Here is a 25,268-nt window from a genome sequence, read left to right on the forward strand (position 1 = left end):
TCTTAGAACCTTCCTTAGCTGTAGGAAAGTGAGAAGAAACAAAATCATAATTGAGAAATTGGTTCAGTCTTATGTTGGAAGAGGTTTGTATTTGTAGGACAGAACAAAGAAACACATACACAACATTGCTCAAGCAGGACTGTACTTGATTCAGTGATAAAAGGAAGATGTGATGAGATGGGACACCCAGGATTTGAGAGAATGGTTGGCTTGGCATAAGACCAGTTTTATTAGCCAAGAATGACAAGACTTATTGAACAGAGGTGTCAGAGCTGTGAGAAGTGTATAAGCAGAAGTCCAGAGCAGAAAGGGCAGCCAAGCTAATGAAGGCAGTGGCTCATAATCCAGAAAAATGTTTGTGCCCTTTGGTTTCTGTTGCTGGAATCAGATTCAGGGAGAATCAGAAACACTTCTCCAATAAGACAAAGCAATCATTTCACAATGACCAGGGAAGAGGCTGACATGTTAGGAGACTCTTTTGCAAGCCATTATAATTTTTGCCAAAGGTTTCTAGTGAACAGAGGTTCAACAATGAATCTAAGTTAATTAGAAAATTAAATGAGAGGATTGCATTTTAGAAGGACACTAGCCCATTCCAGGGGAAGCTGTGGGTGGAGATCCAACTGTGCACTTTCCAACAAACATGCTACCTGCTCCAGGTGAATGAGCATGCCCAAACTGGAGAAAGTGGTTGAGACTGTCATCCATCACTTTAGTCTTCCTTTAACAGAAGAGTCACCTTATTATTGGTTACCTTTACTGCCAATTGATTTGGTGTTGAGACCCAGCCAGAGAAACAGATCAGCAAGTAACCAACTGCTAATAGTATGATACACCCTTTCTTTCTTCCCCTGGAGAGTCTTATTTCCAAACAAATTAGTACCTGGATGTCAAATGTATTGCAAATGGAAGACATTTATAATGCACCAACAAGTATTTATTGATCATCTCACATTCTAGAACTGGAAAGCTAGAAGGGAACATGGAGATGATTTGCCTCAACCTTTATATTATAGATGACATGGCTTAGGGTCTAAAGAGAATAAAATATTTGCGCGATATATCTTAGTAAGTTTTATAAGCAACATACTTACAAAATGGACCCTAATTAATAAGCATAAAGGAATCTGTTCACTATTAAGAAGGGAGGGTTAATATAAATATAATAGCAGTTAGCAGTTTAAAACATTTATTAATTACAGAAATCTGCACAGCCTCTTTCAAACACACACACACACACACACACACACACACACACACACACACACACAGAGGCATTTATCATCCTAACAACTCATGGAGGCATATCCATCCTGTATTTGTAACTAGGGAAATGGCCTTGTTTCTCAAACTAAAAAGTCGGTAAGAACATGTAGGAGCACATGATTAAAACAGAAAGGTATTGTTCCACAAACTCTCTCTTCATTTTCTATAATCTAATTCACAGCCTCACCTGTCAGTTCATGGTGCCAACTGATGTCACAAGTGCAGAAACCCATCCCTGAGATTCCCTGCCACAGGCAGTCCAGCCAGGAGTGAATTTACTGTTCCCTTCTTCCTTGCTAACAGACCTGTCAATAGATTGGACTGACCACCAAAAGAGTGACCAGTTGGAGTAACAGCCTTTCAGTTCAGAAGAAACTATAAAACTGATTCAAACAAAGAAACAGGCAGGAGTGCCTAGAGTCAGGAAACATGGGTCCATTCATTCTTTGACATTCCGTATTAGCTTGACTCTGGTGGTGAAACATAGAACCACGAGTGACAGTCAGCAAAGGCATGAAAAGGTAAGTATTTGAGGAGATCCTGAAGGTCAGCCAAGGGCACAACAAGCTGGAGGCTGATCTTTGCTGATATAATAGTATTCCAGTTTAAACTAGTTCATTATGTTAAAGTTAATATAAATCTTATTGTTTAGGTGAGAGTGGTTGGAATTGCTAATTATGCTTTTGTCAAACTGATTAGAAGACAGCATGGGGTATTGTAATGGATCTGATCAAATATTAAGATCTGGACCTTGTCCATTAGCCATTGGATGGGTTCTCTATCCAAACTGAGTATGTTCATTCAGGTAAGACCACAGACAGCAAACAATGTTAGTAAATTCTCTCATGCAAAAGCCATTCCTTGGAGGCATCTTCTCCTGGATTCCCCATTCACTCTTTTTATTCTGTTATCTTCGTTTATGGCTTGTTGTTACCTGGTCCCATCTTATGGTAGGCCACTGAATGTTCAAACAGGTAAGCTGTATATATTTGGGCATGAGTAAGTTACATAACCTCTTTGTTCTTTAGATTCCTCCTCTTTAAAAGGAGGAAAAATAGTCTGGCATCATGGCTCAGTGGTTGAGTGTTGACCTATGAGCCAGGAGCTTGCAGTTCAATTTCTGGTCAGGGTACATGCCTGGGTTGTGGGCTCAATCCCCCAGTGGGGGGCATGCAGGAGGCAGCTGATCGGTGATTCTTTCTCATCATTGATGTTTCTGTCTCTCTCTTTCCTTCTCTGAAATCAATAACAAATATTTTTTAAAATAAGAGGGAAATAGTATGTATCTCACAGGATTTTGGCAAGGAGTAAGTTAACTAATGTGTGGTGATTAACACCAGGCACACAGTAAACATTATTTCATCATTTGCTAGTATTATTACTTAGAAGGAATATAAAAAAGCCTTGAATATTCCACGCCCCTCATTTGCCTGTGCTGGTTCTGTGGTCATTCATTGATTTAACTATTGTTCTCAAGTTCATTTCTTTCTCTCAAGCTCTCTCTCTCACACACAAGGTCAGGAGTTTTTGTTGTGCATTGTGTTATATATTAATTATGCTCACATTTCAGCTATATTCATTTCAGAGGCCTCACAAAAGAGGTCTCTACTGAGATTGCCTATATGCCAGGTATTTGGAAGGTGCTGAGCATGGAAAGAACAATAAGGCATACACTTTCCTGCAAGGAGCTGATAATTAGCGAGTGGATATGCTGACAAATAATCGCCAGCATTGTGATGAGTGCTGCAATAGAGCACAAAGATGCTCTGGGGCCCCAGAAGAGGGCACAGCTCACAGGGAGAGAGGTGTGGAGGGAAGTCCTGCAATAAATTCCTAAAGTATGAACAGGAGTTTAATAAGGAAATAAGGCAGAAAAGGGCTTTTTTTTTTGGGGGGGGGGGTGGTAGGTGAAGAGACTGGCGTATACAAAGAAAAAAAGGTATAGAAGGTCATAGCCTATTTAGAACACTGTAAATCAGCAATAATAAATTACCTGTATTATTTATTGAATTATGAGAAGAGAAGATGCTCAGAAGTTAAGAAATGGCAGGGAAAGTATGAGGAGATGAGGTTGAAGAGGGGTCCTCTCACTATATCAACAGAGGCCTTATGTATCACTAATGTACCTTGGTCATGACCTACACATTAGATGATGAAAATCCATAGAAGAGTTTTAAAGAGGAGCACAGTCATATTTACATCTGGGAAAAATCCCACTGGCTGCAGAATAGAAGACGGACTGGGAAAGAATGAGCGGGGTGGGTGAAGGGAGAAGGAACCATTGCTGGAGGCTGCTTGTGGTTCTCTAAGCAGTGACTTCCTTGCTTCTCTCTTTTCTTTCCCCCTCCGTGGACCACGGAACAAAAAGTGCAAGACCAGATACTTACCCCACCTGGCTTAGTGGGTGGGCAAGTAACCAAACTGGCCAGAGCACTCCTGCTTCCGCTTTTAAATGGCCTTTGAAGCTGCAGCCCATGCGCAGGCAGGCCAGGATTAAACCCTACGTAGAGGAACTGAGTCCAGCCAGGCGATGAAAACAATCTAGGATGGAGATTAGGAAATCCATGGACTGAAATCTGGTGAAAACTGGCGAGGGAAGTTACAGATGAATTAGGTGAACATTTAGCTCTTCTCAGGAGACTTAGGGTAGCCACCTGGGTCTTCTCTGGGGGACACAAGCTCAGTGTCCTCAATGGCTGTCAGGAAAGTGAGGGCTGTGCAGTCCAAGTTTTCAGCTCCTGAGCTCACGTGTGTGCCTGGATCTGTGCATAATGAAAAGTGCCCTCCAGTGAGAAGGTAGCTCCAATTTGCCGCAAATGACAAAACGATATCCTTATCAGGTAAGTGTTATCCAACCTTGAATGTTTTTCAAATGAACTACAGAGAGGATGAAATAAACAAAACCCATACTTTTAATGCTTTTGTGTCTAATTTAAGACAATCCCTATATGTCTGCCGGTGAAATTGTAATGTTTGTAATGCGTTTTTAATGTTTAAGAGATCCTGGCATGGTTGACCTTATAATTAGCCATGTGATTCTAGTTTAAACGACTAATTAAGTGGTTGACTTCAGACTAAAGCTTTAAAGTTGAAAGTTGCAGGAGAGGTTGGATAAGTTTGTAAACAGTACTGAAAGATTTAAGAGAACTTTGGGGTCACGATATTTAAGAGTTTAATTTATTAGGTTTATAAGAACTGCCTAGGTACTTGGGAAAGCTTTGCTTGTTAGTCAAGCATTTGAAGTACTTAAAAAGAAAGTGGTCTATGTTACATTTATAAATGAGATTTAGACTCTTTAAGGGAACTTAATTGCCAAAATTGTAAAGTACCCCTTAAAATTTTATTAGATTTATAGATAGAATAATAAGATTTGTAGTTTGAACTTAAAAGCTTAAGGAAAAAAAGAAAAAACTTCATTACTTTAGTCTATTGAATATTTATCTTAGAAACCAAGTAGCTGCAAACAGTCTTTTATATGCACAAAGGCTGGCCTCAAGGACCCCAACATCTTCTGCTGACATCTTCCTGGGATTTGTTGGAGCTGAGACAGGAGACTCCTTTTCCTCTCCTGGGCGGAGAAGCTGGTGGCACGGTGTGAAGCCACCTCCTGCCCCGAGAGAGGACGGATGACAGGCAGAGCGTGTTCTTAGGGGATTCTGACCCCAGGTTCCAGTGGGTCAAGGACCGACTCTGCTCCCACCTTTGTAATGGGAGGTTTGGGGGAACCACAGCACTGCCCTTATTTGCTTTAGCTGGTTGGAGTTGTGTCTCCACCATTTCTAACTAGAGAGTCCAAACTACTGCTGAGGACATCAAGGGGAGGAACCATGTAAATGCCCCTCGTGGGGAGAATTATGCTGTGTAATTTGAAAACAAACAAAAACCTACAACAATGGGAACACTATTTGGGTTTCTTCCTGAATCAGTGCTTCCTGAATAGCTATTCTTTGATCTCAAAGAATGCTTGTTGCCTCTCACTTTGGCCTTTTTATTTTTAGGTTAAGATAGCTCTGATGAAGACTTTGAAACTCTGTTCGAGCCTAACAGAGTCAAGTTCAGGATGGTGCCCCCATTCTGACTTCAGCAGTCTGGGGACTATGCTGCTATTAATTGAAAGTAGCAACTCAGAGGAGTAGATTTAGAGATAAAAAGTGGGGTTTGATGCTGTGCATACCTTTAGGTAGTGGGGTACATAGTTCTAAAATTCAGGAAGCAGGTTGGGATTGGAGTAGCAGCTTTTAGAATGATTGCTGTTGAGGTAATGATTGAAATCTGGTTTCTCACATTCCCACGTAACCTACTTGGTTGTTCGACATTTCGCTAAGCACCAGGCAAGGCACTGTATCTGTTCTATGAATGTGTTTGGCTCAAGTAACAGAAAACCCATCATAGAGTGGTCCAAATAGATAGGGACTTTTTAAAACTTTAAATATACATATCATATATATTTATTGCAATATCATTGAAATATTATATTATTTTTAGGTGTACATCATAATGACTTGATATATATGTCTACATTATAAAATGATTACCACAAGTTAATATTTATTACCACACATAATTATGGATATTTTTTCTTTTAATAAAAAAAAGTCTTTTCATCATTACCTAATAAAGTACCTGAAAGGAGGCAGCTGCTGGCATTGGTTTTGTGATATGATGATGCCAGAGCTGGAGTCTGCCATTGTCTTGTCATTCCCCTTATGGTCTCTGGATGGTCACTGCATCTCCAGCAACAGAATCTACATTCAAGGCGAGGCTAAAGGCAGATGCGGGTTATGCTGGTTCCTTTTATTAAGAAAGAAAAATCTTTTAGATCTTCTTGTTCAGTCCATGAGACTTCTGCTCATGTTTCCTTGCCTGGCACTGGGTCCCATGGCTGTCTCCAGCTGCAAGGAAAACTCAGGAAAGGCAGCAAATAAAAAGGGAATTTGGGATAATTGTGGAGTCAGCCTATGTTTTATGATCCCACCATTAGGAAGTTACAGTGTCATGACTATTATTCCCTAACCAGGAATGCGGAGCCCAAGTTTGGTCCATGGTCCATGGTCCATGCCTTGATTAGGGAGATGGCTTAACAATCTGCTGGACCACCTGTGATTTATTTTCTGGAAACTTTATCTATATTCTGGAACTCAATGAGTCATTTTCTAAAGTCTTTATTGCCCTGGATCAGTGGATAGAGCGTTGACCTGTGGAATGAAGGGTCCCGGGTTAGATTCAGGTCAAGAGTATGTATCTTGGTTGCAGGCTTGATCCCTGGCTCTGGTCGGGGCATGTGCAGAGGCAACCAATTGAGTTGTCTCTCTCACTCTGATGTTGCCCTCTGTCTCTCCCCCTCCCTTCCAGTCTCTCTAAAATATCCTTGGGTTAGGATTAACAACAACAACAAAAAACTACTAAACTCTGAATTAACAAAAATGATATTGTTAATATCTGATATTGTTAATATCTGACAATGTTGAATCTTCTAAAATTACAAAGAATCTGGATAGTCATAGAAGTCTCCAAACTATTCCCCAAAATGCAGAAGTGGGAAGAACTCTGACCTGATAGAGAACCCATGTACATGACAGAGGACCTGTGACTTTTGACTAGGATCTACAAGCCCTGGGTGTGAAAGTTATCTGTAGGATTATTTCAGGACATTTGTTAGCAGGTCGTCTACCAGGATGTGGAAGGCTTGTCTGGGCAAGTTGATGCTCCAGGCTGGAACACTGACCGCACAATTTTGAATTTACCAGAAAGCTTCAGGCCCTGTCTTTTGCTACTTGGACCAGCGAGGTAGCAAAATGGCAACATTGCAGCAATTCAGTGTCTTATCATAGTCCAAAGGGAGTAAAGAAAAACCTCACAAGAAAAGAAAGAAATTGTTCTGTGGTTTCTTCAATGTTCATTGTTGCTATTTTTAACATAACAGGTCAATGCAGGACACTAGGCTGTAAAAGTTAAATCTATGTTTACTTTTTGAGGAACACATAAAATAAGAACCCCTGCCAGAGAGCTGTGTTTGTGTTGAAACCTTTCCACTGTTTTGAAAGCTTTGGGAGGGCGCTGGAGATGGGGCTTACTTGAGAGCTGTGCTCATATAATGATACTTGATTCCACCCAGTTCTGGACTAGAAAGTAATGCTAGTTATGTTACCTACTGCACATCCGATACTATAAAAAACTGCCATCACTAAATGTTAACTTTACAACTTATTTCTTGACTTCCTATTCAATTTTGTTCTTAATGCATAATCAATACATGCCATGTATTTCCTAGTAAGAAGCTTAGATATATATTCAGTTTTAAATCTATCATCTTTTAAGTGCCAATGAATGTTCTCCAAATTTGCATCCTGTATCAGACATTTAGAAGCCCAACGCTTCCCCACTGATTTGTATTATACATTTGGGAAAGCTGTGTTTTATTTTCTGATTGATGTTCAACTGGCAAAGACTCTAATGCTCCAAGTATGAGATATCTTCAGCCTCCAACCTCTGTGGCATGTCGTTAATATTTCATAGGATCTGAACATCTAGGAGCTTATTAACCTCTATAGTGAGATAGAGAGTTTTATTCACTAAAATTCCAGGACCTGTTCTCTATAGGATTAATAGCTGTCACAAGACTTCCCTGGAGACTCTGTGTGAAGCAGGGGGTCATGAGTTAGGGGTGAAGTCCATGAGAGGAAGAACTGGATGGGAGAGAGGGAGGGTCAATGGGTGTGGCGCTATCAGGGGAAAAAGAGAAAGTCAGACAGATACTCAGAGAGAAACACACAAACAGAGACTGTGTCGGGGAGATGCTGTTGTGGAGTCTTTCAGCAGAAGGTTGTGTCATTAGGAATTTTAGGATGTGTCTCTGTGAAAGGTGTTATTTAAACTCATACACAACTCTTTCAAGAAAACCAAATATCACAATTTAGATAGTTTTCAATACTTCTGAAGTCCGATGTGTATTGTTCTGGGGGATGCATCAATGAACAGAAACTCGCCTCGAGACTGCCAAGGCTTAGTTAGATTTCATTTATGATTTATGCCTCTTTCCCTCATGACTACCCCTTGCTATCTGTTCTCCAGTTGCTGGGAAAATTTATTTCCTTGAAAAGGGGCATCCCCAAAATGAATTATGATTTTTCCTACACAGCTTGTGCACGGTGAAAAAGGGCATCTTGAACTTAGAATCAGAAGTCCTAGTTTCCAGTTCCAGCTGGGCCATTTACTAAGTTCTCACTTGAGTTTTCCTACCTATAAATGACACTATAGCACAAGGTTGTGAGAATTACATGAAATAATGTTTGTAAACATTTCTTTCACTGTATCTGGAATATAACAAGTTTAATGGATTGCACATCTGGATCAGTGGAGAATACCTTCATTGTACCATCAGATTATTTTTATTCTGATCTGCCCATATGGGGTAGACATGAAGAGTCATTTCTAGTACTGATATGATTTTCTAGTTAAGAGCCATCTCTGGAGTAAATAATTTTTAAAAATCCAAATTAGTATCAATAGACCCATTATCTCCCCCTTTAAAAAATGCAAAACTATTTCAGTATTGCTGAATTGTGCACCAAGAGGCAAGTTGGAGGGACTGGGCAAAATCCCTATGCTTTCTGCTCCATGAATATCTCCAACAGGCCTATTATGGAATAATTTATTTTTTTCAGTCAATTGGACCAAAGGAAACATTTGTCCCCTAAGCCCCTGGAGCTCTGATGGAAAGATGCTCAGTGCACATTATATACCCAGCTGTTGACATGAATGAAAGGGGCCCACTTGATCCACAGAGCAGGGCACATATGTTGCCTCTCAGAGCTAAGAGTCCTTGTGAGAACACTGATTTCTGAGGAGAGCCCTCACCTCATTGCCCATGTGCACTTCAGCTCAGCATTACTGTGTTGCCTGAGGGATGTCAGGGACGGCATCAGTGTGCATCTCTGCAATGTATGCCAAAATGGTACCCCAAGGGCTGTGTCTTGGTCTCCATCCAAAACTATGACATTTCACTGTTAATTAAAGCTGCATAACACACAAGGCTTTCCACCAGGGACAGAAGCAACTAAAGTTTTCTCCAATATTATTTCTTAAATTGATGGTGATTCCAGAAATAACCTTGGACACTCAAAAGAACACTATTGGGTAGGAATGGTGTATGGAAGGATGGAAAAATAGCTGGAAAGAACATTTTTCTTCTAATCCCTACTTTGTCAACTCCTGTGCAGATCTAAACAGGGCCTTGTCTTTCTTTATTGACTGAGCCTGAGGACCCAGGACTCCAGTTGCCGCCTCCCCCCGGCCCCCCTGTCTTGTATCAGGAAACTGTGACCATGTTGGATTAGGGTAAAACTCAAGTCTCCCAATTATTACCCTTGTGCTCTTTCTTTTACCCATTTAAATGGGAATAAGTGAGTCCTTATAGAGACAAGAACAAAGATAAAAAAAGAAAGAAAAAATTTTAGACCCAATCATTCTAAAATATATTTTTAACAAAAGATATTGAAATTGCTTCTTAGAATTGCCATTCAAAAACGTCTAAGACAGGGCTGCATGGATATCTAATTTAAAAAGGGACTAGACACTGAATGTTGCTAGATTTCAAAATTTTCTTCACAATCAGGGACCTCTGATTGTCTCAGCTGGGCAGTGGTGGTTCAGGGCTTCAAACAAAAAGTCCTCTTACTCCCTCATCTTGAGGAGTTCTTATTGCCAGCGGGAACTCATTCCCACAAAGCCCAAACAGACGATTTTTGTGTATCTGTCAAATGAAGTACAGTCTAGCACATACTACATGTTTGCCTTTCTCCTTAATGATGTCTGTGGCTTGCATTAATATGGAAATAGATGCAGCCCTAAGGCACTTTTGAAGTTGTCAGGGCTGTTCTCATGTGACAAAGTTTTCATGTCTCCGTTCATTGTGTCGTGCTCCCTTGATTTTAAAATCCATGCTTACCTGATGTATTGTAATTATGGGATCAAAAAATGACAGGATGATGCTATTCCAGAGTTAAAATGAATGATAATAACACCTTAGGTTTATATAGTGTCTTTCTTCTGAAAAAGTAAAAGAATTTTTGCATATATTATTTCATGTATCCTCTCAGCACCCCTGTGAGGTATTATTAGCCCCATTTTACAGATGGACGATCAGAAGCAGGGAGGTTACCTGACATCCAAGGTCAGCTGTATGTTCCAGCCACTGAACCACCCAGTAGGAGGCATTAAAGGCCCACCTTCACTGCTGAACTGCCTTAGCACTCATACTTCACCTAGAGCATGTGTCAATTTGTCCCTCCAGTTATGGATAACATCATGATGTTTCATCTTTTCTTTCATGGTCGATCAATCATTTCCTTCCTTCTTCCCTACCCTACTTTCCTTTCCTGTCCCCCATAAACATTACCCACTAGCTTGGCATTCTGTTAGATTCTACAAGCTGGTGAGAGAGTAAGGAAATAAAGCAGGCAATTATCACATGGTGGGATCAGCATGCTCAGGGTACTTCCCAAGGTAGGAGGCTTAACAGTGTCTAATGGGACAGAGGACTGATCCCGGAACACATTTAAATATATATACATATATTTTTATTGATTTTAGAGAGGAAGGGGAAGGGAGACAGAGATAGAAACATTGAATATGAGAGAGAATCATTGATCGGCTGCCTCCTGCACGCTCCACACTGGGGATCGAGCCCACAACCCAGGCATGTGTCCTAACCGGAAATCAAACCTGACCTCCTGGTTCATAGGTCGATGCTCAACCATTGAGCCACACCAGCTGGGTGATCCAGGGACACTTTTAAAGACAAGGACCCTATGTTAATTCTATTTTAAACTTCCCACATCTACCTAGAGACCGCATATACAGTAAAATTTCAAGATTTTATATCCTAAATCTAGTTAATAGATTGTTAAGAAAATTAGTTCTGTCCCCTCTTTGGCAAATATACCTTTGTAATGATATGGTAAGCTGACTCCTTAGTGTTCTAAGCTAGCTGCAGGGGGATAGTGACCCCTACCCCAGCCTGTGGCACTTAGCTTGCTTTCCTCCTCTTTTCTTCGCATCATAGGCTCTGGCTACACCTTGAGGGAAAACATCAACCATTGTCACAGAGGGGTACATACTGGGGTGTGGTCTGACTCAGGAGGGTGGACCCTGGGAAGAAGCTCACACAAACCCTGAAAGTGGATTTAGGGCCATTGGAAAAGAATTCTGGAATTCTGGTTACCTGAAGCATGCTCTAGAAAGAGCGGGATGGTATGAATGGGCACATCCCTTGGCCTCATGGACTTCTCAACCCTTGGCCAGGGGTATAGTTGAAGGAGGATTAGAGCAGAGCCTCAGACAGGAACCCCTCTTCCAGAGTGTAAGAGTGGTATTACTGATTGTGCACTTCAGAAAGCAACCCAATGCATCTTGCCACAGGCTAGAAATGCCCTTGTAATCTGTAGCCTCATTTTAAGGAGGCACACAAAATTTGTTTCTCCCAAAGTCATCTTATTACATGGCAGATCCAATTTTTCAGTTGTTTAGGCCACCACCCTTATAGTCATCTTTGAATCTTTCACTAATGCCCACTTACATCAGCAAATTCTGACAAATATGTTCAGACACTAACCTCATCTCACCACAGCTACTGCTATAGTCTAAGCCAGTGGTTGGCAAACTGCGGGAGGGCTCCAGGGCATGTCCGCCTGTCTTGCTCAGTCCTGATTGGCTGGACCCCAGCAACAAGCTAAGCTACCAGTCAGAGCATTTGCCCCCTGGTGGTCAGTGCACATCATAGCGAGCAGTTGAGTGGCCTTAGCATATCATTAGCATATTACATTTTGCTTGGTTGAATGGACGACCAGACGACTGGACGCTTAGCATATTAGGCTTTTATATATAGGATTAGTGTGGATCTGAGCATATTGTCTATGACTCTGAATCTAATCTCATGCCATCTTCTGTTCTCCGGGATGATAGGTGAAGTCAGCTGAAGCCAGTTGATCCTCTTACAATAGATTTAGTAGCACAGTAAACTTCTTTAATGCGTTTATGATCCCCCTCTCTTCCCAACACTTGTCTGTACTGTATTTGTATGTCCTTATTTAGTCTTTACTTTGAAATGCTATCTAATTATGCCCTTCGAATATAACCAATTTCCATAAACCACACATAAAACTCTAATCATTATTGTAGTCAAATCTTGCCTCAACATATTGTAACCTCTTCAAGGTCGAGTTTTTTCTTGTTCTCTTTTTTGTTCTCACCTCACACACCTCATATCCCTCCTTCTCCCAACATAATGAATGAGTCATGGGTATGTGAGCCATTGCTTAAGAAGTTAAAGTCACTTAAAATATCTTTTGTACTTTGAGACTGAGAGGAAGGCTTATCTGTAACACAAGTGAGCAAAGGTTTCTTCATATGCTCATTGATACCTTCTAAGCATAGTCCTTCTTAGATCTTACAGTTAATACTCATTATTTCTTTAATTATCAGCAGTTGCTAAACTTAGATCACAAAGTAGAGGCATGTAGACTATCTACACCTTTACTATTATTTTTCTAAACTCTTATACATTGTAGAAAACTTTGATAACATACCCAAGTGAGAGTAGAAAATAAAAGCAAAGCATTCACTGTACACTCCCTGAGGATGGCGCATTATTGGCATTTTAGCTTGAGACTTTACTTGTTTGACCACAATGTATTTATTGTGTTTTTGTTTTGTTTTTTGTTTTGTTTTGTTTTGTTTTATTTTAAATTTCTTTATTGATTATAGTGTTACATATATGTCCTTATTCCCCCATTACCCCCCTCCACCCCCCTCATGCCCTCACCCCCCTGTTTTGTTCCTTATTTTAAATTTATAAATCACTTACACAAGCAATAAGTCATTCTCATTTTAGAAAATATAAATACACAGAAAAATTAAGAAGGAGTGGAGATGGTAAATCACTTATAAACTCACTATCCAGAGATTTCCACTGTTAATCTTTGAGGAAATTGTACGTATGCATATACTCATGTGTGAATATTATAGAATACATATTATGTATCTACCAATATGCTAAAATATGATATGCACTACTCTACAAACTTACTTTGTCACTTTATAAATTGTGTCATTAAATATTTTTTACATTATCATCATGAATTTTGTGACTACATATGATCCCATTATATAGATGTATCAAAGCTTCTTTTTTCATCCCCCACTGTTGAACATATCTGTTGTTTTCTTTTTTTCCTTCAAGTGAATATCCATGTAAGAAAGCATTTTTACACATTCATGAAATTTGTGGATGTGGAATTACTTGGACAAGAAACATTTATATTATAGGAACTGTGTTTCAAAGTAGAATCTCCCACAAACTTCTCTAACGTTTTCATATTTTGTTAATTATATCTCTATACAGAACATAGATATCTCCTATGGAATATTTTTCCTTAAAGAATATTCACTATATAAAGGACACTTACACTGGGCTGATCCCTGATGTTTATCTGGCAAACATAACATCACATTTCAGTACTTTCAACTTGATGCATGCTTTGGTTGTTCAACACACAGGAGCAGCAATCTTCCTGAACCAACTTCCCCCATCCAGGTACCCTGACATGTACTCATGTTAGCCCTAAGGCTCTTTGGAAATTAAACTGAGCATGTTAAATTTATGAGAAATACTTTGTTCTGGTCTTATATGCTAGAGGTTTACTTCAATCTACATTAATTCAATACTACAATCATTATTACCAGGTAATTCCTACTACCCCACAGTGTAGCTAATCTACCAAGTCTCACGCATGCATAAGTAATTATACTTACCATAATTTTTGACCGTTTATCTCTCTTTATGCCTTGAAACAATCCAACAGGTCTGAAGCAAAAAACAAAACCAAAGCAAAAACCTAAAACAACAGAGTTTCTTCCCAACTTGTTAGGGAAAATATGGGAGATAAGCCAGTAAGAGTCCACACTGCCTTGTACCTGTGTGCAGGTGAGATGTGTTTAGATTGATATATGTGGTATCATTTTCTGGATCATTAAAAATCGTGTCACCTCTGGAATGAAATGTTGCAGTGATTTACCAGCAAAGGACATAACATTGCACCATCATTTAAAAAGAGAAATGAGAAGCACAAGTATTGAACTGAACATATTTTTAAGTTCATCACCTTAAAAAATAAGATTCTGTGCAGGAGAAAACCTGTAAATTTATTCTCACCAATCAAGTTCTTCATCTAAATCATTTTGATTTAAATGACAAACTCAGCTTTGGGGGAATAAACAAGTGAGTAAAAGAAAAGCTTTTCCCAACAGAGCCAAGAGAATGCCTGGAAACAAATTGCAAGCTCTTTGAGATAGATTTTCAAGGCCATTTAAGCGATTTAATTTTTTTTTTCCTGTTCTGAAGACTTCATTCATCTCCAGACTGAGCCAGAGTAAGATGACACCAAAACAATAAACTTTTTAATATTTCATATAAGCTTCTCTACATGGTCCAGAAGTAGCAAAAATAGCCTCAGAAATAGCAGGCACCTACCTGTGGCCCATCTGAACAAGTTAAAGTAAACTGCACATCCTGAGTCTTCCTCTTGTGATTGTTGTGTGGTTATACAGATGTGGTCTAAGCAAGAGAGAATCAAGTAGACTTTGAAGACTTTTTTTATCATAAAAGTATTCATTTATATTTTTGTCATAATGAATCAGAGACATTTATTATTTAAAAAATAAAAACAGATGCAAAATTTTGTAAAGATCATCTATAAATGCCTACAAGTAGAGCCAATGTATATCCAGAAACTACTTGCAGAATCTGAAGCATTTCGTGATCAGAAAACATAGTTATATTTATTTTGTCATAACTACAGATGCTCCATTTATGGTTAAAGGTATATTTGTAAAGTTATATTATTCTTTCTGCAACACTGGCAAATTGGAGTGTAACTAGTAGAGAATGTGTTGTGTGAAAGATTTGAAGTTCTTAGATCTCAGAACACCTATGATAGTTGAAGATTTGTAAGATGAAAGAGGTGAATTTATTTTGTGTTGTTCCAAAAAAGAAATATATGTGCTAAAGAAAGTAAAGTCCCCAGAAAAATTTCTGGCACAAATACTGAAAATTTTTAGGGCACTACAAGATCCTATTTTATAAATGACCAGAGACACACCTGCTGAATGATGGTCACTTGGAGGTCATGTTTGTACGAAATGATCCTGCTCTGTTGGTTCCAACTAACTGTGCCAGGGGTCACATGTCTTAGGTCCCGTTTCCCAAAAACCCAAGGAAAGAAACTACAGCCAGAAGGCTGGGAAAAGTGGAACTGGCTACAAGATCAGAGCTAGCATAATGGCGAGTCAGTGTTACTTGAGCCTGCCAGATGAATCCAGTCTATAAAAATTAGAAAGAAGCAGATGTTCAGGAAGAAGAAGATATAAGAGACTTTGAAAGGCCAGGGAAAGTGATGGAGAAAAAGTAACTGATGACATTCCAGAATCTGAAAGTCCAGAATTTGGTTAGCAAGGTGACCCTGTACCCTTTTAATAACCCCTGCTTGCCCCCATTCTTTGTGTAAGCTATTTTGAGTAGGTTCTCTATTCCTTGAAATAAAAAATTCTAAAGAAACCCAATAACCCAATACCTCTTCTTTTCTTCTCTCTATCCTCCAGATGCTAAAAACAAGACAAATGGTATAAATTACAAGGAAATGGATCTCATTTAACAATTGAAACTGTCCATACCCAGAATGTACTGTCATTGTACTGTGTTCAAGTGGCTCTATAATGCCCCCTTGCTATCACAAAGCATGCCATTAGAGTTGCTTATGTTTGTTTTGTCCCATTTATAATCTTTGGTTATGGTCAGAGTAGTGGTCAAGGTTTGGGAAACAAAAGTAATTCTCTAACTTTGTTGACACATGATTGTGGCTCTCACTAACTGCCCCCAAATCCCACCAATAATAATTTAGTCTAGCCCTAACCGGTTTGGCTCAGTGATAGAGCGTCAGCCTGCGGACTGAGGGGTCCTGGGTTCGATTCCAGTCAAGGGCATGTACCTTGGTTGCCGGCACATCCCCAGTGGGGGGCGTGCAGGAGGCAGCTGATCAATGTTTCTCGCTCATCGATGTTTCTAACTCTCTGTCCCTCTCCCTCCCTCTCTAAAAAATCAATAAAAAATATATAAATAATAATAATTTAGTCTATACAAGGTATGTGGGATAAGTGACTCTTGGTAAAAGCTGTTTGACCTTGAAAAGTTTCATAAACTTCATAAAGCCTCAAGTTTTTCATCTTTTAATTAGTCCACAATTCCTTCATTTAAATCTTTAGACCAGAAGTATTTCAGATTTCAGAGCTTTCAGATGTTAGATAGCTCTTGTGTTCTTATACTGTAGGTAGATACCTCACTGAGGTTTGGGCACATGCCCTATAATTACACCATGTCTGCAGTAAAATGTTTAGATGTTCACGCCAAGTGGCATAAAGATCATGGATAGGTTTCACATCAATTCAGGTCAGATTTTTCTATTAAGTGAGTTTGCCACAGACCTAGTAAAACCTTTTTGTAGTTCAGAAGTCTTTGGATTTTAGGATTTTAGATGAAGCTGCAGTGCTTACAAACTCTTAGGGGCATTGTAAGGATGGAATGTGACCAAGTCTAAAAGCAGTGGGCACAGATGTAGTGAGTGCTCTGTGTTGACCACTATCACAATTATTCCCAGTACAACTGTGGTATCAGTATTGTCTTCTACCTCAGATGCCAATGCCTACCCATGGTACCTTATTCAGGGAGATTTTTGTATCCTGAGTGACATTTTACTATCAACACAAAATCATAGAAAAACAAAAGCTCTGGGAACAGTAAACAAATAGCTTCTTTTATAGATGAAAGTATAGGTGAAAGAAAACATACATCCATGTATGCTTTGGTGGCCATCCTTATCTTGACTGTCATCATGCCATCGGGTTCTAATGAATTACAGAAAGAGCACTAAGAATTGGCCATTAAGGTCACAGACCTTGACTATTAAACTGAACCACACACATGCACACCATTAACAGAGCTATTTGAACAATTTAAACCCATATGCCATTACTCTTAAGATGTTTTAAGATAGAAGAATAATCAGAACACTTTCAGTTGGGGGCTCTCCTTTATTTCCTATCCTGGTAGTTTTTTATACCTTGGAAAATGCCACATTAAAAAGTCCCAAACACTGCTGTGGTCTTCAAAGAAGATAAAAGTGCTATCAACATCGAGGCCAACACAGCCTCCACCTTTCCATCTCACTTGAGATAACTTAGAAATCTGGGAGTTCCTATGATCGACCCTTTCAACCATTTCAAATTGTTGAAATTCTGATAGAAATTCCATTTTCCATCAGTCTCCTCCCCCAGAATTAATTAACTTCTCTTTGGTAATCATAGCTGAACTCAAATGTAAACTTTATTGCATAGGGTATATCACAAAGGAGAGTTGGGGGGGGGGGAGGAGAAAGAGAGAGAGAGAGAGAGAGAGAGAGAGAGAGAGAGAGAGAGAGAGAGAGATCTTGTTCAAAATGCTTTATAAACACTAACAAGATTTTCTAAGAGCACTCAAGATCAGCAGAAAATTAAATTTCAGGAACACAGTCACATATTATAGTCCACATTCATGAGGCCAAGCCTCCCTGTGCCAAAAGGGCCTAATTTATTGCATACCAATAAGAAAAGTATCTAAAAGCCAATTGATTTAATATCATTAACAGTTAACCCCCAGAAGCACTGATGTGATAAGTTTTATACAAATTTGCTTCCAAATAAAAATAAAAATAATCAAATTTAGAATTAAGTTAATTGCTTTAGTCTGCCATTAAAAAACTGCACACATAATCTAATTAGCTAAATTTATTAGGAGTAAATGTAAATGAACTCAGAAATTGAATTTAGGGACTAGTGCTGGAGCATTCTTTGCATCAACATGACAGAGAGCAAAGCTAGATGAAAAGTCATTTTTCTTTCCAAAGCCTGCAAATACATAAAACAAAACAGAGGATGGTGTCCAAATAAAAGCGACTGAGTTTGTTCCCACAGCAACTTACAATGAAGAGTCAATAGTATCTACTGGACCGAACAAACATTTTACAGTGCTTAACTGTCTACTTGTGTCTTACCGTTACTGATAGAGCTGGGCTTCTCAGCCTGGTCAATAGATTTTATTCGTACATATTTAGAAAGCAGATTAAACTTTTTAAAAATGCTATAACTTTACTCTGTTGGTGCACCTTTATGGTTTAGATTTTGGTTCAGTTGTATTACCCAGAATAAGAATTTAGCACTTGGTTTTGAGGGAGGGGCAAGAGCAAGAAGGCAAATGACATTTCAGAGGGTGGGTGGGGGAAAACTGTTGCTGCTCCTTGCATGTTTACAAGATGACTATTCTTTGTATTACTGCCATTATCCTAGGTACCCACATCAGTGCCAGTTAGGTAACAGGCAAAGGGAACTGGCTTTAGGTTAGATGCTTGATACAGTATTTCCCCTGAGCTCCCACAGCCCTGCCTGGTCACTATTATTGCCCTCCTTTACGGATGAGGTCCAGAGAATCCAAGATCACTTCCTAGTGTCATTCAGCTAGTAAATGATGGGAATAAATTCATACTCTTATTTCTATGAGTTTAAATAGGAATTTAAATGTTACATTTGACTTAAATGCTCCAATATTCACTGCTAATAACAACAACAATGACCAATGCCTTTCTTCTTTCAAATCTAGTTTTTCTAAGCTACTTTTATTGTCACAATAGTCTTGAATATTGGTAGCAAAGACAGTCATCACTCTCACTTTGCAGATGAAGAGCCAGAGACCCAGTGAATTTAGGTAACACCCACAATCACCCATTTATAAGTAAACATGCATCTCAAACCCTGATGTGTGTGCTCAAATCCCAAGCTTTGCACTACCCTCCGCCTACTCCTCTATCCAAGGAAAATGAAAACAGAAGAGAGAGTCAAAGTCTACCTTCTGATGTCTAATGTCTAACTATAACCAGATCTCCAAGGTGGTGCTTGTTTAGAGAAGAAAAATGACGATATGGCAAATCGTTCATTCCATAATTCAAATTAATAAGAGGAGATTAATCATTTGATGGTCTAGGTGTTTATTTGACAAGAAGTAAATTGTTATTTGGGCAGCACGATGAAAATTCTGCAGGACAGGTAAGCACAGCCCTCCTGGAAGCAAGTGCTTGCTATTGTAAATTACCCTTTTTAGTTTATTCCATATAACACCTGGGTTACAATTTAATTCCACCTTTGTTGGGCCTCTCAGGGACCCTGGTCGCTTTCCTGATTTATAGGAAGAGTGTTAAACCTCATCCTTCTTACAGTAAATGACCAAAGCAGTCAGGAGCAAAGACAATAGGGAGCTGACAAGGCCATGAGGCAATTACCCACCCCTGTCTTGTGTACCTGCCCCGTTGTGTATGTGGGATCCGGGAAAGGACAAGACGTCCTTCCTCTTGTGAAGTCTCTACTGATCACAGAAGCAGACTTCAAATAATCTTATCCTTTTTGCTCTTTTGGGTTCCTTGGATTTGTAAACTGGTAGCAAAGCTGTCAAAGTGGGAAGCTGCGTACTGCAATCTCTCTCAGTGGACGCAGCCCAAATCATGCCTGTGTAATGGCAGGCATAGGGGCCAGCACAAACAAGAGCAACCCGTGTCCTACAATATTCCTAAATTCCTGAGGCTAATTAGCCTTCACATTATTTTATAAAGGTAAAAAGCATTAGAAGCTGCATACTTTCAAGGCACATGAAATGGCCCAGATACTGCTGTGGGTAAAAATGAAATATTTCCCATCCTGATTTGAGATCATTAGCTTTCTGTTTTTATAGCAGAGCATCTGCTGTTCTTATCTCCAACCAGAGATGCAAGGGAAGCCCTTGCATTGGCCCCTGGGACAGACTGTTGGCCACAGTTGTTGATTATGCCATATCACAGAAGTGAGTCAAGGCTGGGCAGGGAGTGAAATAATAGCTGCTTTGTGAGGAGTTCTTACTATGTGCCCAGTCCAGGCAGAAAGAAGCAGATAGATACCTGAACTTATCTTTCCTACAATCCAGTGGAATAGGTTGGACTATTATCCCCATTTCACAGATTCAGTGAACTGAGATTCCCTAATATCAGAGTCAATGGTAAGAAAAGCTCTTGAATGTTTTATAAAGAGTAAGGTAAGAGATAGCCTGCAGTATACATTTTCTTATTTAATGTGAAGACTTATCCTTTGAAGTATAAATTCCCCACCAAGTGAACCCTCTTTGTATTTCACAATATTTAGGTAGATGCATTTTATTTCCTACATTAGCCTTCATTTATCTTAAGATCCATATTTAATAGGACAAATACAATGTATAAGTAAGAAATAATTTAAAAATTGGCACTAATTATTCTGACTAGTATGACACCATAAACAACTATATAACAGGCCAACATAGTTATAAATTATCAAACCCATATGCATTCTGTCAAATGTCATTCAGCAAGTATTTGAGTAGCTACTAAGTGCCGGACCTCTATTAGGTGGTAGAAATTCATTGGTAGAAAAATAACATCCTTTTTTTTTTTTAAAATAGAGAAAATACATTAGAAAATGTATTATTATATATAAATGATTTGGTATTTTTAAAACTGAAATGTAAAATGAAAAACAAGACCCTGGTGGTCTGTTTTTGTATCATCAACTTTCATTTAAAAGAGCCCAAAATGTGAATTACATAAAAAAATTTACATAAGAACAATTTAATGAGAGAAAAAACAAGAATGGACACTATGACCCTTAGGAAGTAGTTATTAAAAAATTTAATGAGAAAATAAAAAAACAAAACTATAATATGATGAGCAATAGTAAATACATACTATCCAACAATTCTTTTGACATGCTTCATAGCCATATGTCAGACTCTTCACTCTTGTGCCTTGTTAGAATCCAAAACAGAATTCACAACAAACATTTTGTTACGCATATGCTGGGTGCGCACTGGACCACCTCTGTAGAAAATATCCTCCGGCAGAAGATGTTTTTCTGATACAATTTGGGTTCTGTAGTGAAGAAACTAGTTCAGTTATTTCCTAATTTTGTAGGACCAGGTTTAGGAAAAAGAAACATGAGCAACTTCTATTAACCACAGAGATAAACACACCAAAAGCATGGATACGGCATTCTTTAACTGCTGAGTGGATTTTGAATCATTTTGCAAAGACTTTACTGAGCACACCTCAATTTAGAAGAATAGCATAAGACCTCCAATTAGAACTATAATTAAATGTCATTTGGGGACTAATCACCGAGGCTTGAGACATTATCTGCGCTGATGACAGTGGGAAAGGGATGAGGTTGCACAGTTCAGCTTCTGGTCAGAAATGCCAGCTGGTCATTATACTCCAGTACATTTCCTGCACCAATGTATTTATAGCTCCTATAAAATGGAAATATAAAAGGAAGATAAAGTAGAGATATATTGATTGTGTGATGGGCCTTGGAGGTTCAGTTTGATAGCCATTATTCCTTGATAACAAATGTGCCTTTTAGTGTTACCCAATCAAACTTGTTCCCCTCTATTTCTATACTTTTGTGAAGAAGAGTATAAAATAAAAACATGTACAAAACAAGGTAGTATCATGCGAGTGTACACCCCCCCCGCCCCCTTGTCACGTCCCGCATGGGGTTCAGGGTTCAGATTCAGGGTTCGGGCTCTGGAGGAGACTGCACGCAAATGAAAGAGACTAGACAAGAAAATATTAATTTGGGAATTGGGGGCCAAGCGGAAGTCCAAGAGAGGATTTCGCTTTGCTCTGGCCTTGCCATCCCTTTTATTCAGGTTTCGGATCCACCTATAGCCCTTAGGCAGGCAATTTCCAGTACCAGGCAAACTATCTTATCAGTATGGATTTACATAAGACTAAAAGGTAGAAGTTGCTTCAGCTCCCTTTGTCTCCACCAGACAGTGGGTATATGGCTCTGACCCTTGCCAGAGCCTCAAGATTGACCAGCCTTCCGGGTTCCTTGTCCACACCTCTCTGCTAGTGAAGGCAATGGGCAGCTTCCGACAGTATCACTTATAAAAGTATGACTTTTGCACTGGACAGTGGCCTGAGCCCAAACCTCTTTCATTAGTGGAGACATGGGAGCATTTAGAATTTGCTACCTAGATGTTGAGAAGTTTAGGCATTTTTTACTGATTACCCTGTAAAAGAGGGGAATTCTTGACTAGTTCTTGAGATAACAATAATATATAGGTCTAGAAATAATATAATAGGTCTAGAAATGGTCCTCTTTGGGAAAAAAATTTGAAATGGCTTTATTATTTCCTTGTTTTACCTTTAGATTCTTAGGAAAAAAAATACACCCTGAAAATCAAAGCTTGCCTTTGATAAATTTTCTTTTGAGCTAAAGTCTTTATTGGTGCATGTTGGGCTCAAGTGCTTAAGCCAGAAGTGGGAATCCACTGCTCCTCCATTGGCCATTGGTCTATTCAGAACTCAGGAATGGCAAACAGATGACAAGAAAATGATTACAGGAATTGGAATAAACTTGAAGTTGGAAAAGCATTTGAGAATATCATGTAAAAGAAACAAAAAATAAATAAATGAAGTAAGCAAGCATAGACTTGGGCTGCTTTGAGGCCAGAGAAGAAAGTGCCTTTGTATAAATAGGAAGATGTTGAGGAACTTAGAACATAAAGGAAGTGGGAGGATTTGAGCAGCTCAGTAGCTGACTCGTGGCTTGATAGGACCTATTTCGGCAAATCTGGCATATGTGGTCATGCATCAGGGTGGACTTTGTGGGGAGTCCTATATTTACCAGGTAAGTGACCAGATGTCTTTCCGAATGTGCAATAATTTCTGAGGATGGGATTTTAAAAATCAGGCCATACCACCCAAAATAAGAAACCGGCTTTTCTTGCTTTTGATGAAATTTATGTTTAATTTGAGATAAGCCATCTGTGCGATAAGAAATACATATCCTACAGATGGTGACAATTATAGGACACATAATATTGTTAATAATAGCACCATTTTCAAATGTATTGTATGAGAAATATATGTATATATGTTCATTGGGTCTGTTAGGGTGGCATTTTATATTTATACACTACAATCTGTCCCTGATACAGTTCTAGACTCATAGTAGGGAGGGGAAAAGGGGAGAGAGGAAAGAAGGAAAAAAGAAAGAAAGGAAAGAAGGGAGGATGGAAGGAAAGAGTGAACTTTAGGGTTATCTGTTGTGGAGTACCTTTTATGTATATTAACTAAAATTAAATATAATAAACCATGCAACTGAGTAAATAGGAGACTGACTGTGATTTGATGAAGGGAAGGAAGTAGAAGAAGATTTTTATTTCTATCCAGGTCCTCTCCTCCCTCACAGCATAACTCTGATACCTACCTTCACTCCCAGTCCTATGGCGCCAAAAGTGGGCAGAGATGAGGTTGCAGATCCAGACCTTCCAGGTGGGCACAGGCAGGAACCAGGAGCCACAATGCACCCTGAGACTGCAGTTACCTGAACTCACTTAGAAAAGAGGTACCAATTCCTTCCTCCCATTGTGGCTGCCTTGTTGTGTGTGTGTGTGTGTGTGTGTGTGTGTGTGTGTGTGTGTGTGTGACCATTTTTATTAATTTTATATCATACTTTGACTAGTTTTGTTTTAATCTTGTGTGGTGTGCTGGAGCCAGCTGGTATGGCCACTTGTAAAATTTTCAGGAAATATTTAAGCCAGTTGTTGAACTCAGTGATTATTACAAATGAAGTTATAGATAAACTTGCAATTAAGCAATTGTATTAAAAACAAAGGATATATGCACCCCTATGTTCATAGCACAATTTACAATAGCTAAGATTTGGAAACAGCCTAAATGCTCATCAGCAGATGAGTAGATTAGAAAACTGTGGTACATCTACACAATGGAATACTATGCTGCTGTAAAAAAGAAGGAATTCTTACCATTTGCAACAGAATGGATAGAACTGGAGAGCATTATGCTAAGTGAAATAAGCTCGTCAGTGAAAGAAAAATACCACATGATCTCACTCATTTGTGAAATATAAAGAACATTATAAACAGATGAACAAAAATAGATACAGAGGCAAAGAAGCATCAAACAGACTGTCAAACTACAATGGGAAGGCTGGGGAGGGTTGTGGGGGAGGTAAGAGATCAACAGAAGGACTTGTATGCATGCATATAAGCATAACTAACCAATGGGCACAAGACACTGGAGCGGGGGTGAGGGCATGTGCAGCGGGGGCGGGGGGATAGAGGAGGTCGGGGGAAGGTCAATGGGGAAAATAAGGAGACATATGTACTACTATTTGTAATACTTTAGACCAGTGGTCGGCAAACTCATTAGTCAACAGAGCCAAATATCAATAGTACAACAATTGAAATTTCTTTTGAGAGCCAAATTTTTTAAAGTTAAACTTCTTCTAATGCCACTTCTTCAAAATAGACTCACCCAGGCCGTGGTATTTTGTGGAAGAGCCAAACTCAAGGGGCCAAAGAGCCGCATGTGGCTTGCGAGCCACAGTTTGCTGACCACGGCTTTAGACAATAAAATAAAATAAAATAAATAAAAAGGCATACAGATTGGAAATGGGGAAAAAAAGGTAGTAAATATTCAATTCATGACCACTAATTAATTTACTGCATTTTATTAAGATCTATGCCCTTGAGGTCATTTCCTTGCTTTGTATCTGTATAGGTTTGTGGGGTTTTTTTTAAACACCTATAAAGTGAGATGCTACTGTGCTTATCTTTCCAACTCCATATTCAGTGATGTCACATGGGTAGCTTGACATTGGCCATGATAGTGGTATTCATTCTACAGAAATAGGCAAATGGTACATTCAAGTCAGAAATGTTGTGTGTGGGTGGGGGGAGAGGAGAATGGAGGTTAAATTTTTACCAGCACATCCCTGAGCAGACATCTTGTTTTTCATTGAGTCAGTGTCTCTTACTCCCTATTTTCTAGAAC

General features: G+C 39.1%; 1 long non-coding RNA gene across 1 annotated transcript in view; it reads left to right on the plus strand.

Moving 5' to 3' along the window:
• The first annotated feature begins 1,602 nt into the window (after positions 1–1,602).
• The window catches only part of LOC129150759 (uncharacterized), a 108,066-nt gene continuing 84,400 nt past the window's right edge, over positions 1,603–25,268 (plus strand). The window contains exon 1 of the long non-coding RNA XR_008557504.1: positions 1,603–1,787. This is a non-coding gene — a long non-coding RNA (uncharacterized LOC129150759). The remainder of the gene's footprint in view (positions 1,788–25,268) is intronic.

Source organism: Eptesicus fuscus, chromosome 11 (genome assembly GCF_027574615.1).
Source record: "Eptesicus fuscus isolate TK198812 chromosome 11, DD_ASM_mEF_20220401, whole genome shotgun sequence".
In the NCBI taxonomy this organism is placed as follows: domain Eukaryota; kingdom Metazoa; phylum Chordata; class Mammalia; order Chiroptera; family Vespertilionidae; genus Eptesicus; species Eptesicus fuscus.